At 36.2% G+C, this 16052-nt stretch overlaps 3 non-coding genes across 3 annotated transcripts in view; all 3 read left to right on the top strand.

Moving 5' to 3' along the window:
- The first annotated feature begins 11374 nt into the window (after window positions 1-11374).
- LOC130903322 (small subunit ribosomal RNA) lies at window positions 11375-13296 on the top strand. Its single transcript, XR_009060695.1, has one exon. It is a non-coding gene; the product is annotated as a small subunit ribosomal RNA (ribosomal RNA).
- A 1115-nt stretch (window positions 13297-14411) lies between these two features.
- LOC130903321 (5.8S ribosomal RNA) lies at window positions 14412-14567 on the top strand. The gene has a single exon (XR_009060694.1). It is a non-coding gene; the product is annotated as a 5.8S ribosomal RNA (ribosomal RNA).
- Window positions 14568-15291: 724 nt separating this feature from the next.
- The window catches only part of LOC130903323 (large subunit ribosomal RNA), a 4066-nt gene continuing 3305 nt past the window's right edge, over window positions 15292-16052 (top strand). Inside the window, exon 1 of the ribosomal RNA XR_009060696.1 lies at window positions 15292-16052. This exon is cut by the window's right edge and continues 3305 nt beyond it. This is a non-coding gene — a ribosomal RNA (large subunit ribosomal RNA).

Raw genomic sequence — 16052 nt, 5'->3', positions numbered from 1 at the left:
CAAATATATTCAACTTTGATATATTCCGAGGAGGAGCCGCGATGTCGCGGCCGCTTCTAACTAGTTCACCCGTTTAAAGGGAACGTGAGCTGGGTTTAGACCGTCGTGAGACAGGTTAGTTTTACCCTACTGATGACTCGTCGTTGCGATAGTAATCCTGCTCAGTACGAGAGGAACCGCAGGTTCGGACATTTGGTTGACGCACTTACTCGAGCGGGTAATGGTGCGAAGCTACCATCCGTGGGATTATGCCTGAACGCCTCTAAGGCCGTATCCTTTCTAGTCAAAGGTGGCAACGATATCTCTTGGAGTTCCGAGAGTCGAAAGGCTCAAAACAATGTGACTTTACTAGGCGATCGTAGCTTTGTTGCGGTCGTCGCACGAGCCCTATATCTATAAAAGATCATTTGTCGACGGTGGGATCGATCCTTGCTATGTACGACACGATCTTTTAATAGACGAATATGGGTAAAACAATCATTTCGATGTTGGAACTCGGAATTGTCTGTAGACGACTTACGTACCTGGCAGGGTGTTGTACCTGGTAGAGCAGTTTCCACGCTGCGATCTATTGAGACTCAGCCCTTAGCTTGGGGATTCGTCTTGTCGATTAGACGAGGCCCCTTTTTTTGCAATTTCTTTTTATAAATATTGCCGTTTTCTCTTATATACTACTACACGCGCACAACAACAATACTAACGACATATTAACAAATTATATTGTTAATATTGTTAATAGTAGAGAGTTGTTGTTGTTGTTGTTGTTGTTGTTGTTGTATTCGGGAAACGGCATTTTTTATAAATAAAATTTCCTAAAAGTTTTTAGTTTTCGACTTATATATATATATATATATATATATATATATATATATATATATATATATATATATATATATATATATATATATATATATATATATATAATATATATATATAAAATATATATTAGAGCAGTTTTTATTGGATATAACACATGCCGTTTTCGATAATACAACAACAACAATAATAATAATAAACAACATCAACATATATACTCTATATTGTTATTATTGTTAATAGTTGTATTTCGGAAGCGGCATTTTTTATAAGTAAATTTTCATAAAGCTTCTTTTTTTGGAAACAATTTAATGTCATTTTTTCAAGGCTTTCAAGCAATATTATTATGTATCCAAAACTCGAGACGTGTTTTCTCATTATATATTTTAGATAGAATTCCATTTTTCACACACTTCTTTTCGTTTCAACTTTCTATATACATCTTTTACCGTTAATATTACATTTTCTTATATTGTTACGGCTTCTATTTTATTCATTGATTCATAACACAATTTTTCGGTTAAACTTTTTATATAAGTATTTTTAGTGATTCGTAAGCTCATTTGTCGGACCGATGGTTCCTATTTCCATTACACATTATTTTTCTGTGGGAATTTTATTGTTACTATTTTCACAACACTTTTATATAAAACACCTCGGACGGATGTAGACATCCAAAACATCTATCTCCATACAATTTTCACAATTCATATTTTTTGACATTATTAATATTTTCATACAACTTTTATATAATCCACATCCAAAACAACTCTTTCAATTTTCACAGTTAATTTTGTTCATCAAGTTCCTATATCGAGAGCAATCTAATTTCATAATACTTGTTATTCATCATTATTACTATTTTCATAAAACTTTCATATAACACACCTCGAACCGCTTCTACATACAAAACATCTCCATTCAATTTTCACAATTCATCTTTTTCGACGAGTTCCTATATCCTGCCGCCCAGACACCAAACTTAACACGATTCTATAGACACTAGCGCCCTCTGCCGGAGAGACGCCAAACTTAACACGGTTTTATAGACACTAGCGCCCTCTGCCGGCCAGACGACAAACTAAACACGAACTTTTTCTAATCCAACTTTCACAATACATCTATTTCATACAACTTTTATATGTTACACCTCGAACAACGGTTTCTATTTTCATGTAACTTTAAACTAACTTACCCTAACCTAACCTAACCTAACCTAACCTAACCTAAACTAACCTAACCTAACCTAACCTAACCTAACCTAACCTAACCTAACCTAACCTAACCTAACCTAACCTAACCTAACCTAACCTAACCTAACCTAACCTAACCTAACCTAACCTAACCTAACCTAACCTAACCTAACCTAACGTTTTTTTTAGTGTGGATGGAAAAATCTTCATAATACCCATCAGAAGGTGTCCCAGGTGTGCATCGCTTCACACAACCGAAACTAACATACATCTATTTCTTTATTTTTGGACAAGTACCTATTATATCGAGCGGAATATAAATTCACAATACTTTTTTCCCTTTGTTTCACTATTTTTATACAACTTTTATATGTTACACCCCGAACGGCTTCTACATACTAAACACCTTCATTCAATTTTCACAATTCATCTTTTTCGACAAGTTCCTATATCGAGCGGAATCTAATTTCCTAATACTTTGCTTTTCATAATTATTACTATTTTCATACAACTTTTATATAATACACCTCGTACGTTCATACATCGAGCGGCCATCTAATTTCATAATACTTTTTTCCGTTATTGTTAATATTTTCATAACACTTTTATATAATATACCTCGAACGGCTTCTACATAAAAAAAATTTCCATTCAATTTACACAATTCAACTTTTTCGACAAGTTCCTATATCCTGCCGACCAGACACCAAACTTAATACGGTTTTATAGACACTAGCGCCCTCTGCCGGCCAGTCACCGAACTTAACACGGTTTAATAGACACTAGCGCCCTCTGCCGGCCAGAAGACAAACTAAACACCGTTTTATAGACACTAGCGCCCTCTGCCGGCCAGTCACCAAACTTAGGTAATTTCCTAATACTTTGCTTTTCATAATTATTACTATTTTCATACAACTTTTATATAATACACCTCGTACGTTCATACATCGAGCCACCATCTAATTTCATAATACTTTTTTCCGTTATTGTTAATATTTTCATAACACTTTTATATAATATACCTCGAACGGCTTCTACATAAAAAAAATTTCCATTCAATTTACACAATTCAACTTTTTCGACAAGTTGCTATATCCTGCCGACCAGACACCAAACTTAATACGGTTTTATAGACACTAGCGCCCTCTGCCGGCCAGTCACCGAACTTAACACTGTTTTATAGACACTAGCGCCCTCTGCCGGCCAGTCACCGAACTTAACACGGTTTAATAGACACTAGCGCCCTCTGCCGGCCAGAAGACAAACCAAACACAGATTTATAGACACTAGCGCCCTCTGCCGGAGAGACGACAAACTAAACACCTTTTTATAGACACTAGCGCCCTCTGCCGGCCAGTCACCGAACTTAACACGGTTTAATAGACACTAGCGCCCTCTGCCGGCCAGAAGACAAACTAAACACAGTTTTATAGACACTAGCGCCCTCTGCCGGCCAGACGACAAACTGAACACGGTTTTATAGACACTAGCGCCCTCTGCCGGTCAGTCACCAAACTTAGGTAATTTCGTAATACTTTGTTTTTCATAATTATTACTATTTTCATAAAACTTTTATATAATACACCTCGTACGTTCATACATCGAACGGCGATCTAATTTCATAATACTTTTTTTCTTTATCGTTAATATTTTCATAACACTTTTATGTCATACACCTCGGACGACTTCTACATACAAAACATCTCCATTCAACTTCACAAATCATCTTTCTCGACAAGTTCCTATATCGAGCGGAATTAAATTTCATAATACTTGTTTTTCATTATTATTTCTATTTTCATAAAACTTTTATATAATACACCTCGTACGTTCATACATCGAGCGGCCATCTAATTTCATAATACTTTTTTCCGTTATTGTTAATATTTTCATAACACTTTTATATAATATACCTCGAACGGCTTCTACATAAAAAAAATTTCCATTCAATTTACACAATTCAACTTTTTCGACAAGTTGCTATATCCTGCCGACCAGACACCAAACTTAATACGGTTTTATAGACACTAGCGCCCTCTGCCGGCCAGTCACCGAACTTAACACGGTTTAATAGACACTAGCGCCCTCTGCCGGCCAGAAGACAAACCAAACACAGTTATATAGACACTAGCGCCCTCTGCCGGAGAGACGACAAACTAAACACCTTTTTATAGACACTAGCGCCCTCTGCCGGCCAGTCACCGAACTTAACACGGTTTAATAGACACTAGCGCCCTCTGCCGGCCAGAAGACAAACTAAACACACTTTTATAGACACTAGCGCCCTCTGCCGGCCAGACGACAAACTGAACACGGTTTTATAGACACTAGCGCCCTCTGCCAGTCAGTCACCAAACTTAGGTAATTTCGTAATACTTTGTTTTTCATAATTATTACTATTTTCATAAAACTTTTATATAATACACCTCGTACGTTCATACATCGAACGGCGATCTAATTTCATAATACTTTTTTTCTTTATCGTTAATATTTTCATAACACTTTTATGTCATACACCTCGGACGACTTCTACATACAAAACATCTCCATTCAACTTCACAAATCATCTTTCTCGACAAGTTCCTATATCGAGCGGAATTAAATTTCATAATACTTGTTTTTCATTATTATTTCTATTTTCATAAAACTTTTATATAATACACCTCGTACGTTCATACATCGAGCGGCCATCTAATTTCATAATACTTTTTTCCGTTATTGTTAATATTTTCATAACACTTTTATATAATATACCTCGAACGGCTTCTACATAAAAAAAATTTCCATTCAATTTACACAATTCAACTTTTTCGACAAGTTGCTATATCCTGCCGACCAGACACCAAACTTAATACGGTTTTATAGACACTAGCGCCCTCTGCCGGCCAGTCACCGAACTTAACACGGTTTAATAGACACTAGCGCCCTCTGCCGGCCAGAAGACAAACTAAACACAGTTTTATAGACACTAGCGCCCTCTGCCGGCCAGACGACAAACTGAACACGGTTTTATAGACACTAGCGCCCTCTGCCGGTCAGTCACCAAACTTAGGTAATTTCGTAATACTTTGTTTTTCATAATTATTACTATTTTCATAAAACTTTTATATAATACACCTCGTACGTTCATACATCGAGCGGCGATCTAATTTCATAATACTTTTTTTCTTTATCGTTAATATTTTCATAACACTTTTATGTCATACACCTCGGACGACTTCTACATACAAAACATCTCCATTCAACTTCACAAATCATCTTTCTCGACAAGTTCCTATATCGAGCGGAATTAAATTTCATAATACTTGTTTTTCATTATTATTTCTATTTTCATACAACTTTTATATAATACACCTCGTACGTTCATACATCGAACGGCGATCTAATTTCATAATACTTTTTTTCTTTATCGTTAATATTTTCATAACACTTTTATGTCATACACCTCGGACGACTTCTACATACAAAACATCTCCATTCAACTTCACAAATCATCTTTCTCGACAAGTTCCTATATCGAGCGGAATTAAATTTCATAATACTTGTTTTTCATTATTATTTCTATTTTCATACAACTTTTATATAATACACCTCGTACGTTCATACATCGAGCGGCGATCTAAATTCATAATACTTTTTTTCCTTATTGTTAATATTTTCATAACACTTTTATGTCATACACCTCGAACGGCTTCTACATAAAAAAAATTTCCATTCAATTTACACAATTCAACTTTTTCGACAAGTTCCTATATCCTGCCGACCAGACACCAAACTTAATACGGTTTTATAGACACTAGCGCCCTCTGCCGGCCAGTCACCGAACTTAACACTGTTTTATAGACACTAGCGCCCTCTGCCGGAGAGACGACAAACTAAACACCTTTTTATAGACACTAGCGCCCTCTGCCGGAGAGACGACAAACTAAACACCTTTTCATAGACACTAGCGCCCTCTGCCGGAGAGACGACAAACTAAACACCTTTTTATAGACACTAGCGCCCTCTGCCGGCCAGTCACCGAACTTAACACGGTTTAATAGACACTAGCGCCCTCTGCCGGCCAGAAGACAAACTAAACACCGTTTTATAGACACTAGCGCTCTCTGCCGGCCAGTCACCGAACTTAGCTAATTTCATAATACTTTGCTTTTCATAATTATTACTATTTTCATACAACTTTTATATAATACACCTCGTACGTTCATACATCGAGCGACGATCTAATTTCATAATACTTTTTTTCTTTATCGTTAATATTTTCATAACACTTTTATGTCATACACCTCGGACGACTTCTACATACAAAACATCTCCATTCAACTTCACATATCATCTTTCTCGACAAGTTCCTATATCGAGCGGAATCTAATTTCCTAATACTTTGCTTTTCATAATTATTACTATTTTCATACAACTTTTATATAATACACCTCGTACGTTCATACATCGAGCGGCCATCTAATTTCATAATACTTTTTTCCGTTATTGTTAATATTTTCATAACACTTTTATATAATATACCTCGAACGGCTTCTACATAAAAAAAATTTCCATTCAATTTACACAATTCAACTTTTTCGACAAGTTGCTATATCCTGCCGACCAGACACCAAACTTAATACGGTTTTATAGACACTAGCGCCCTCTGCCGGCCAGTCACCGAACTTAACACGGTTAAATAGACACTAGCGCCCTCTGCCGGCCAGAAGACAAACTAAACACCGTTTTATAGACACTAGCGCCCTCTGCCGGCCAGTCACCAAACTTAGGTAATTTCCTAATACTTTGCTTTTCATAATTATTACTATTTTCATACAACTTTTATATAATACACCTCGTACGTTCATACATCGAGCGGCCATCTAATTTCATAATACTTTTTTCCGTTATTGTTAATATTTTCATAACACTTTTATATAATATACCTCGAACGGCTTCTACATAAAAAAAATTTCCATTCAATTTACACAATTCAACTTTTTCGACAAGTTGCTATATCCTGCCGACCAGACACCAAACTTAATACGGTTTTATAGACACTAGCGCCCTCTGCCGGCCAGTCACCGAACTTAACACTGTTTTATAGACACTAGCGCCCTCTGCCGGCCAGTCACCGAACTTAACACGGTTTAATAGACACTAGCGCCCTCTGCCGGCCAGTCACCGAACTTAACACGGTTTAATAGACACTAGCGCCCTCTGCCGGCCAGAAGACAAACTAAACACCGTTTTATAGACACTAGCGCCCTCTGCCGGCCAGTCACCAAACTTAGGTAATTTCCTAATACTTTGCTTTTCATAATTATTACTATTTTCATACAACTTTTATATAATACACCTCGTACGTTCATACATCGAGCGGCCATCTAATTTCATAATACTTTTTTCCGTTATTGTTAATATTTTCATAACACTTTTATATAATATACCTCGAACGGCTTCTACATAAAAAAAATTTCCATTCAATTTACACAATTCAACTTTTTCGACAAGTTGCTATATCCTGCCGACCAGACACCAAACTTAATACGGTTTTATAGACACTAGCGCCCTCTGCCGGCCAGTCACCGAACTTAACACTGTTTTATAGACACTAGCGCCCTCTGCCGGCCAGTCACCGAACTTAACACGGTTTAATAGACACTAGCGCCCTCTGCCGGCCAGAAGACAAACCAAACACAGTTTTATAGACACTAGCGCCCTCTGCCGGAGAGACGACAAACTAAACACCTTTTTATAGACACTAGCGCCCTCTGCCGGCCAGTCACCGAACTTAACACGGTTTAATAGACACTAGCGCCCTCTGCCGGCCAGAAGACAAACTAAACACCGTTTTATAGACACTAGCGCTCTCTGCCGGCCAGTCACCGAACTTAGCTAATTTCGTAATACTTTGCTTTTCATAATTATTACTATTTTCATACAACTTTTATATAATACACCTCGTACGTTCATACATCGAGCGACGATCTAATTTCATAATACTTTTTTTCTTTATCGTTAATATTTTCATAACACTTTTATGTCATACACCTCGGACGACTTCTACATACAAAACATCTCCATTCAACTTCACAAATCATCTTTCTCGACAAGTTCCTATATCGAGCGGAATTAAATTTCATAATACTTGTTTTTCATTATTATTTCTATTTTCATACAACTTTTATATAATACACCTCGTACGTTCATACATCGAGCGGCGATCTAAATTCATAATACTTTTTTTCCTTATTGTTAATATTTTCATAACACTTTTATGTGATAGATACACCTCGGACGGCTTTTAAATACAAAACATCTCCACTCAATTTTCACAAATCATCTTTTTCGACAAATTGCTATATCGAGCGGAATTTAATTTCATAATACTTGTTTTTCATTATTATTTCTATTTTCATACAACTTTTATATAATACACCTCGTACGTTCATACATCGAGCGGCGATCTAAATTCATAATACTTTTTTTCCTTATTGTTAATATTTTCATAACACTTTTATGTCATACACCTCGGACGGCTTTTAAATACAAAACATCTCCACTCAATTTTCACAAATCATCTTTCTCGACAAATTGCTATATCGAGCGGAATTTAATTTCATAATACTTGTTTTTTATTATTATTTCTATTTTCATACAACTTTTATATAATACACCTCGTACGTTCATACATCGAGCGGCGATCTAATTTCATAATACTTTTTTTCCTTATGGTTAATATTTTCATAACACTTTTATGTCATACACCTCGGACGACTTCTACATACAAAACATCTCCATTCAACTTCACAAATCATCTTTCTCGACAAGTTCCTATATCGAGCGGAATTAAATTTCATAATACTTGTTTTTCATTATTATTTCTATTTTCATACAACTTTTATATAATACACCTCGTACGTTCATACATCGAGCGGCGATCTAATTTCATAATACTTTTTTTCCTTATTGTTAATATTTTCATAACACTTTTATGTCATACACCTCGGACGGCTTTTAAATACAAAACATCTCCACTCAATTTTCACAAATCATCTTTCTCGACAAATTGCTATATCGAGCGGAATTTAATTTCATAATACTTGTTTTTCATTATTATTTCTATTTTCATACAACTTTTATATAATACACCTCGTACGTTCATACATCGAGCGGCGATCTAATTTCATAATACTTTTTTTCCTTATTGTTAATATTTTCATAACACTTTTATGTCATACACCTCGGACGGCTTTTAAATACAAAACATCTCCACTCAATTTTCACAAATCATCTTTCTCGACAAATTGCTATATCGAGCGGAATTTAATTTCATAATACTTGTTTTTCATTATTATTTCTATTTTCATACAACTTTTATATAATACACCTCGTACGTTCATACATCGAGCGGCGATCTAATTTCATAATACTTTTTTTCCTTATTGTTAATATTTTCATAACACTTTTATGTCATACACCTCGGACGGCTTTTAAATAAAAAACATCTCCACTCAATTTTCACAAATCATCTTTTTCGACAAATTGCTATATCGAGCGGAATTTAATTTCATAATACTTGTTTTTCATTATTATTTCTATTTTCATACAACTTTTATATAATACACCTCGTACGTTCATACATCGAGCGGCGATCTAAATTCATAATACTTTTTTTCCTTATTGTTAATATTTTCATAACACTTTTATGTCATACACCTCGGACGGCTTTTAAATACAAAACATCTCCACTCAATTTTCACAAATCATCTTTCTCGACAAATTGCTATATCGAGCGGAATTTAATTTCATAATACTTGTTTTTTATTATTATTTCTATTTTCATACAACTTTTATATAATACACCTCGTACGTTCATACATCGAGCGGCGATCTAATTTCATAATACTTTTTTTCCTTATTGTTAATATTTTCATAACACTTTTATGTCATACACCTCGGACGGCTTTTAAATACAAAACATCTCCACTCAATTTTCACAAATCATCTTTCTCGACAAATTGCTATATCGAGCGGAATTAAATTTCATAATACTTGTTTTTCATTATTATTTCTATTTTCATACAACTTTTATATAATACACCTCGTACGTTCATACATCGAGCGGCGATCTAATTTCATAATACTTTTTTTCCTTATTGTTAATATTTTCATAACACTTTTATGTCATACACCTCGGACGGCTTTTAAATACAAAACATCTCCACTCAATTTTCACAAATCATCTTTCTCGACAAATTGCTATATCGAGCGGAATTTAATTTCATAATACTTGTTTTTCATTATTATTTCTATTTTCATACAACTTTTATATAATACACCTCGTACGTTCATACATCGAGCGGCCATCTAATTTCATAATACTTTTTTTCCTTATTGTTAATATTTTCATAACACTTTTATGTGATAGATACACCTCGGACGGCTTCTAAATACAAAACATGTAATTTCATAATACTTCTTTTTAATATTCACAATACATCTTTTATATATTTTCACTATACATCTTTATTAATGTTAATGTAGAAGGCGTACCGTTGTACAGCGCACATATATGTGTGGTGTATCGAAGTTGACGTCTCGTTAAATTTTAATAAACTCGTTATAATTTACGTAAAGACGTTGTTTCGGTCATTCCACATCGGTGGATTATATAGTTTTCTGAAAGGGTCCCCGTTCTCCTCCAATATATTAACGTATATTGCTAGCGGTTCCCTTTTTAGATATTATATCAATTTATCCACAAATTAAATATCTATTGCGAGATCGCGAATTTAGCTAGCGTTCTATCGTGAGCGATTCATATGCGATCGTCTATGAAAAATATATATTATATTACACTTTTATATATATAATATACACAATATTTGCGATAACTCTCATTATTCCGTGCGAGAATAAAAATTTCGTTCATTATTACCTAATGTATAAACCATGTCGCTTACAATCTAGCGAAGGGTAGAGATAATGTCGAAATTGTAGCCCGGTCGACGTAATCATCTAATTTTTCTCATTTCGATTAAATTTAGATAGATTTATAGTCGATTCGGTGAAATTTTATAAAATAAGAAAAAATATAAATAAAGCGTGGCGCTGAAAATTATATATTTTCAATAATAAGCGCAGCAAACACGCAAAAGAAAAAGTAAATAACAATGTGTTTATACACGGAATATAGATGATTATTATATTATGTATAAATATAAAGTATATATGTAATATAAAAAACATCATCATAATTTATCCTCTTTTGGATATTGTTATTAAAACTTTTTCGATAATAGTTTTTTATTATAAAATATATATATATATATATAATAATAGTAATAATATATATTATATATATTATAAAACACAGTTCCCTGGTTGATCCTGCCAGTAGTCATATGCTTGTCTCAAAGATTAAGCCATGCATGTCTCAGTACAAGCCAAATTAAGGTGAAACCGCGAAAGGCTCATTAAATCAGTTATGGTTCCTTAGATCGTACCCACATTTACTTGGATAACTGTGGTAATTCTAGAGCTAATACATGCAAACAGAGTTCCGACCGGAGACGGAAGGAGCGCTTTTATTAGATCAAAACCAATCGGTGGCGGGCTTGCTCGTCATCGTACAATTTGGTGACTCTGAATAACTTTTCGCTGATCGCACGGTCTCGCACCGGCGACGCATCTTTCAAATGTCTGCCTTATCAACTGTCGATGGTAGGTTCTGCGCCTACCATGGTTGTAACGGGTAACGGGGAATCAGGGTTCGATTCCGGAGAGGGAGCCTGAGAAACGGCTACCACATCCAAGGAAGGCAGCAGGCGCGCAAATTACCCACTCCCGGCACGGGGAGGTAGTGACGAAAAATAACGATACGGGACTCATCCGAGGCCCCGTAATCGGAATGAGTACACTCTAAACCCTTTAACGAGGATCAATTGGAGGGCAAGTCTGGTGCCAGCAGCCGCGGTAATTCCAGCTCCAATAGCGTATATTAAAGTTGTTGCGGTTAAAAAGCTCGTAGTCGAATCTGTGTCCCACGCCGCTGGTTCATCGTACGCGGTGTTAACTGGCGTGTCGTGGGACGTCCTGCCGGTGGGCTTAGCTCGCAAGGGCGGCCCAACTCAATCCCGCCGCGGTGCTCTTGACTGAGTGTCGAGGTGGGCCGGCACGTTTACTTTGAACAAATTAGAGTGCTTAAAGCAGGCCAAAATTTTGCCTGAATACTGTGTGCATGGAATAATGGAATAGGACCTCGGTTCTATTTTGTTGGTTTTCGGAACCCCGAGGTAATGATTAATAGGAACGGATGGGGGCATTCGTATTGCGACGTTAGAGGTGAAATTCTTGGATCGTCGCAAGACGGACAGAAGCGAAAGCATTTGCCAAAAACGCTTTCATTGATCAAGAACGAAAGTTAGAGGTTCGAAGGCGATCAGATACCGCCCTAGTTCTAACCATAAACGATGCCAGCTAGCGATCCGCCGACGTTCCTCCGATGACTCGGCGGGCAGCTTCCGGGAAACCAAAGCTTTTGGGTTCCGGGGGAAGTATGGTTGCAAAGCTGAAACTTAAAGGAATTGACGGAAGGGCACCACCAGGAGTGGAGCCTGCGGCTTAATTTGACTCAACACGGGAAACCTCACCAGGCCCGGACACCGGAAGGATTGACAGATTGAGAGCTCTTTCTTGATTCGGTGGGTGGTGGTGCATGGCCGTTCTTAGTTGGTGGAGCGATTTGTCTGGTTAATTCCGATAACGAACGAGACTCTAGCCTGCTAACTAGGCGTATTTCGACATCCCAAAGGCCCGTCGGTATTGAGTTTCGGCTCTTGCCGTTCGCGGTTTTTACTGTCGGCGTACAAATAATTCTTCTTAGAGGGACAGGCGGCTTCTAGCCGCACGAGATTGAGCAATAACAGGTCTGTGATGCCCTTAGATGTTCTGGGCCGCACGCGCGCTACACTGAAGGAATCAGCGTGTCCTCCCTGGCCGAGCGGCCCGGGTAACCCGCTGAACCTCCTTCGTGCTAGGGATTGGGGCTTGCAATTGTTCCCCATGAACGAGGAATTCCCAGTAAGCGCGAGTCATAAGCTCGCGTTGATTACGTCCCTGCCCTTTGTACACACCGCCCGTCGCTACTACCGATTGAATGATTTAGTGAGGTCTTCGGACTGAGCGCGGTGGCGTTTCGGCGTCGCCGATGCTTCGGAAAGATGACCAAACTTGATCATTTAGAGGAAGTAAAAGTCGTAACAAGGTTTCCGTAGGTGAACCTGCGGAAGGATCATTACAGAGTATTTGTTCGTTTTTAAACAAAAAAAAAAAAAACGAAATCAAGTCTGTATTAATTGTAAAAGAGAATTTTCTTCTACAAAATTATCGAACTCTTCAAAAGAAATTTATATATGTTATAAATTATATATATATATATATATATATATATATATTATAGATGTATATATATTGAAATCTTTTTTTAATTTTTACAAAATTCGAACAAGTTTCGAATAAAATTAAAAAAAAAAAGATAAATATAATTCATACGTCTATAAAAATATATTTACATATATAAATTTTTCCAATAAAAATATAACGAAAAATTTTTATCATAGTTTATAGAAGGCGTCGACGACGATGACGACACAACAATAACAACATATGTATTATTATATATTATAACGATTGACGGAACGATCATTAACAAAATTTCTTGTTAACTAAAAACGTTCTGATAAAGAATCGTTATTATAATAAACGAAAAATATATAGTTTATTGAAACGTCGTCTGTTGTCGTGTGTGTGTCTATATTTTTATGGATAAATTTTATTTCGTTTATTATATTATTACTTAAGTTTTTTATCGTTTGAAGGTAATACAAGAAAATATCGACAAGATTATATGTGATGATTATGTTATTGAGACATTTTCATCCGGGTACCTAAACGAAATTTAAGCACATGTCGATTCTATCGATATGTATAAAAATTCGTTTTAGAAATAATATTTTATGTATTATTTCGAAGGTGTTCGAAGATTTACGCCCGACCGTCGAAATTTGTATAAAACTTTCAAGATAAAAAAAAAACTGTAATAATATAAAGAGGAGGAATATATCGTGCGAGATATCTGTCTATGCGCGCCTCGTTTGTAATAAAACATGTGCAGCGGTTAAAATTTATCAGATATATCAAAGTACGATATTATAATTTCTCTAAAAGTTTCGAATAATTACCATTTATTATAATATATATATATATATATATATATATATATATAAAAAATGTCGTTATATAAATTTTCTATACGCGTATAAGATATTATAATAATATTATTAATTTAATAATAATCAAATATTAAAAATACGACGAATAGAATATGAGAAAACGACATAATAATAAAATGATTACCCTGAACGGTGAATCACTTGGCTCGTGGGTCGATGAAGAACGCAGCTAATTGCGCGTCAACTTGTGAACTGCAGGACACATGAACATCGACATTTCGAACGCACATTGCGGTCCTCGGATACTCGTTCCCGGACCACTCCTGACTGAGGGTCGTATCAATTTAAAAGACTGCTTAGAATTTAAAATTTTTCTATTTATTAAAGAAAAATAATGCCTAAGCGTGTTGGATGTGAAACAATAACGCACACTAATTAAGAAAAAACACATGCACATACAAACTTGTGCGTATTTTTTTTTGTATTTGTGCGGCATCCTAAAGTGCGAAAAGCAGCGTAAATTTTTATAGAAAAAGTTACGCAATTTTTGAACACAACCCGCTATACCATAAATTAATCGTGTATTTATATGAAATACATAAAATTTGTTTGGTAGAGAGTTATATTTATATATAATATATATATATATTATACATATATACGACGTATATATAGTCGATAAATAAGTGTGTGTATATATAATATATTTATGATAAAATGATAACGCGGTCGTCGTGTCTGAGAGAAATAATAAAGTTTCGAAGACTGGACGTCTGACCAGTGTTTTATTTATATCATTTATACACACGGTATATCGACAAAATATATGAATTATATATATTAAAAATATTATATATGTATAAAGGCTGGTGGTGTGTTGCTGATGCTGATGCTGATGCTGATGCTGATGCTGATGCTGATGCTGATGCTGATGCTGATGCTGCTGCTGCTGCTGCCGACTCTTTAAATAAAAACAAATAATGTTATATTTCATATGAGAGATGATTATGATAGTTTGGCGAATTGTATTTAAATATTATACGAGATATATTATAATATATCGACCTCAGAGCAGGTGAGATTACCCGCTGAATTTAAGCATATTACTAAGCGGAGGAAAAGAAACTAACTAGGATTCCCTCAGTAGCTGCGAGCGAACAGGGAAAAGCCCAGCACCGAATCCCGTGGTCGATATCGGCCACCGGGAAATGTGGTGTTAGGGAGGATCCGTTTATCACGAGATCGTGCGGCGCGTCCAAGTCCTTCTTGAACGGGGCCACAGCCCATAGAGGGTGCCAGGCCCGTAGCGACCGTTGCCGATTGCGTGAGGATCTCTCCTGAGAGTCGGGTTGCTTGAGAGTGCAGCCCTAAGTGGGTGGTAAACTCCATCTAAGGCTAAATATGACCACGAGACCGATAGCGAACAAGTACCGTGAGGGAAAGTTGAAAAGCACTTTGAAGAGAGAGTTCAAGAGTACGTGAAACCGTTCAGGGGTAAACCTGAGAAACCCGAAAGGTCGAAAGAGGAAATTCATTCGCGTTTCGATAATTGAAGTTGAACGTTTGTATGACGGATATTGTTTGTGTTTCGGCATATTACAATAAATCGCGTTTTACGTTTTTCTAATCGATATCGAACGCGTGCACTTTTCCTCTAGTAGGACGTCGTGATCCGTTGGGTGTCTGTCTAAGACTCGAGGTGGTAGACCACTTGATTTTATTCGAATTCATGGGGACCCTCGATGTTCCGACAGACTCGCTCGACGGTAGAAATATGGCGCGGGGCCGCTAGATTAATTAGCGTTCGGCCCGTAGCAAGAGC

This window comes from Diorhabda carinulata, unplaced genomic scaffold (genome assembly GCF_026250575.1).
Source record: "Diorhabda carinulata isolate Delta unplaced genomic scaffold, icDioCari1.1 Dcau_28, whole genome shotgun sequence".
In the NCBI taxonomy this organism is placed as follows: Eukaryota; Metazoa; Arthropoda; class Insecta; order Coleoptera; family Chrysomelidae; genus Diorhabda; species Diorhabda carinulata.
This window is presented reverse-complemented; position numbering and strand designations above follow the sequence as displayed.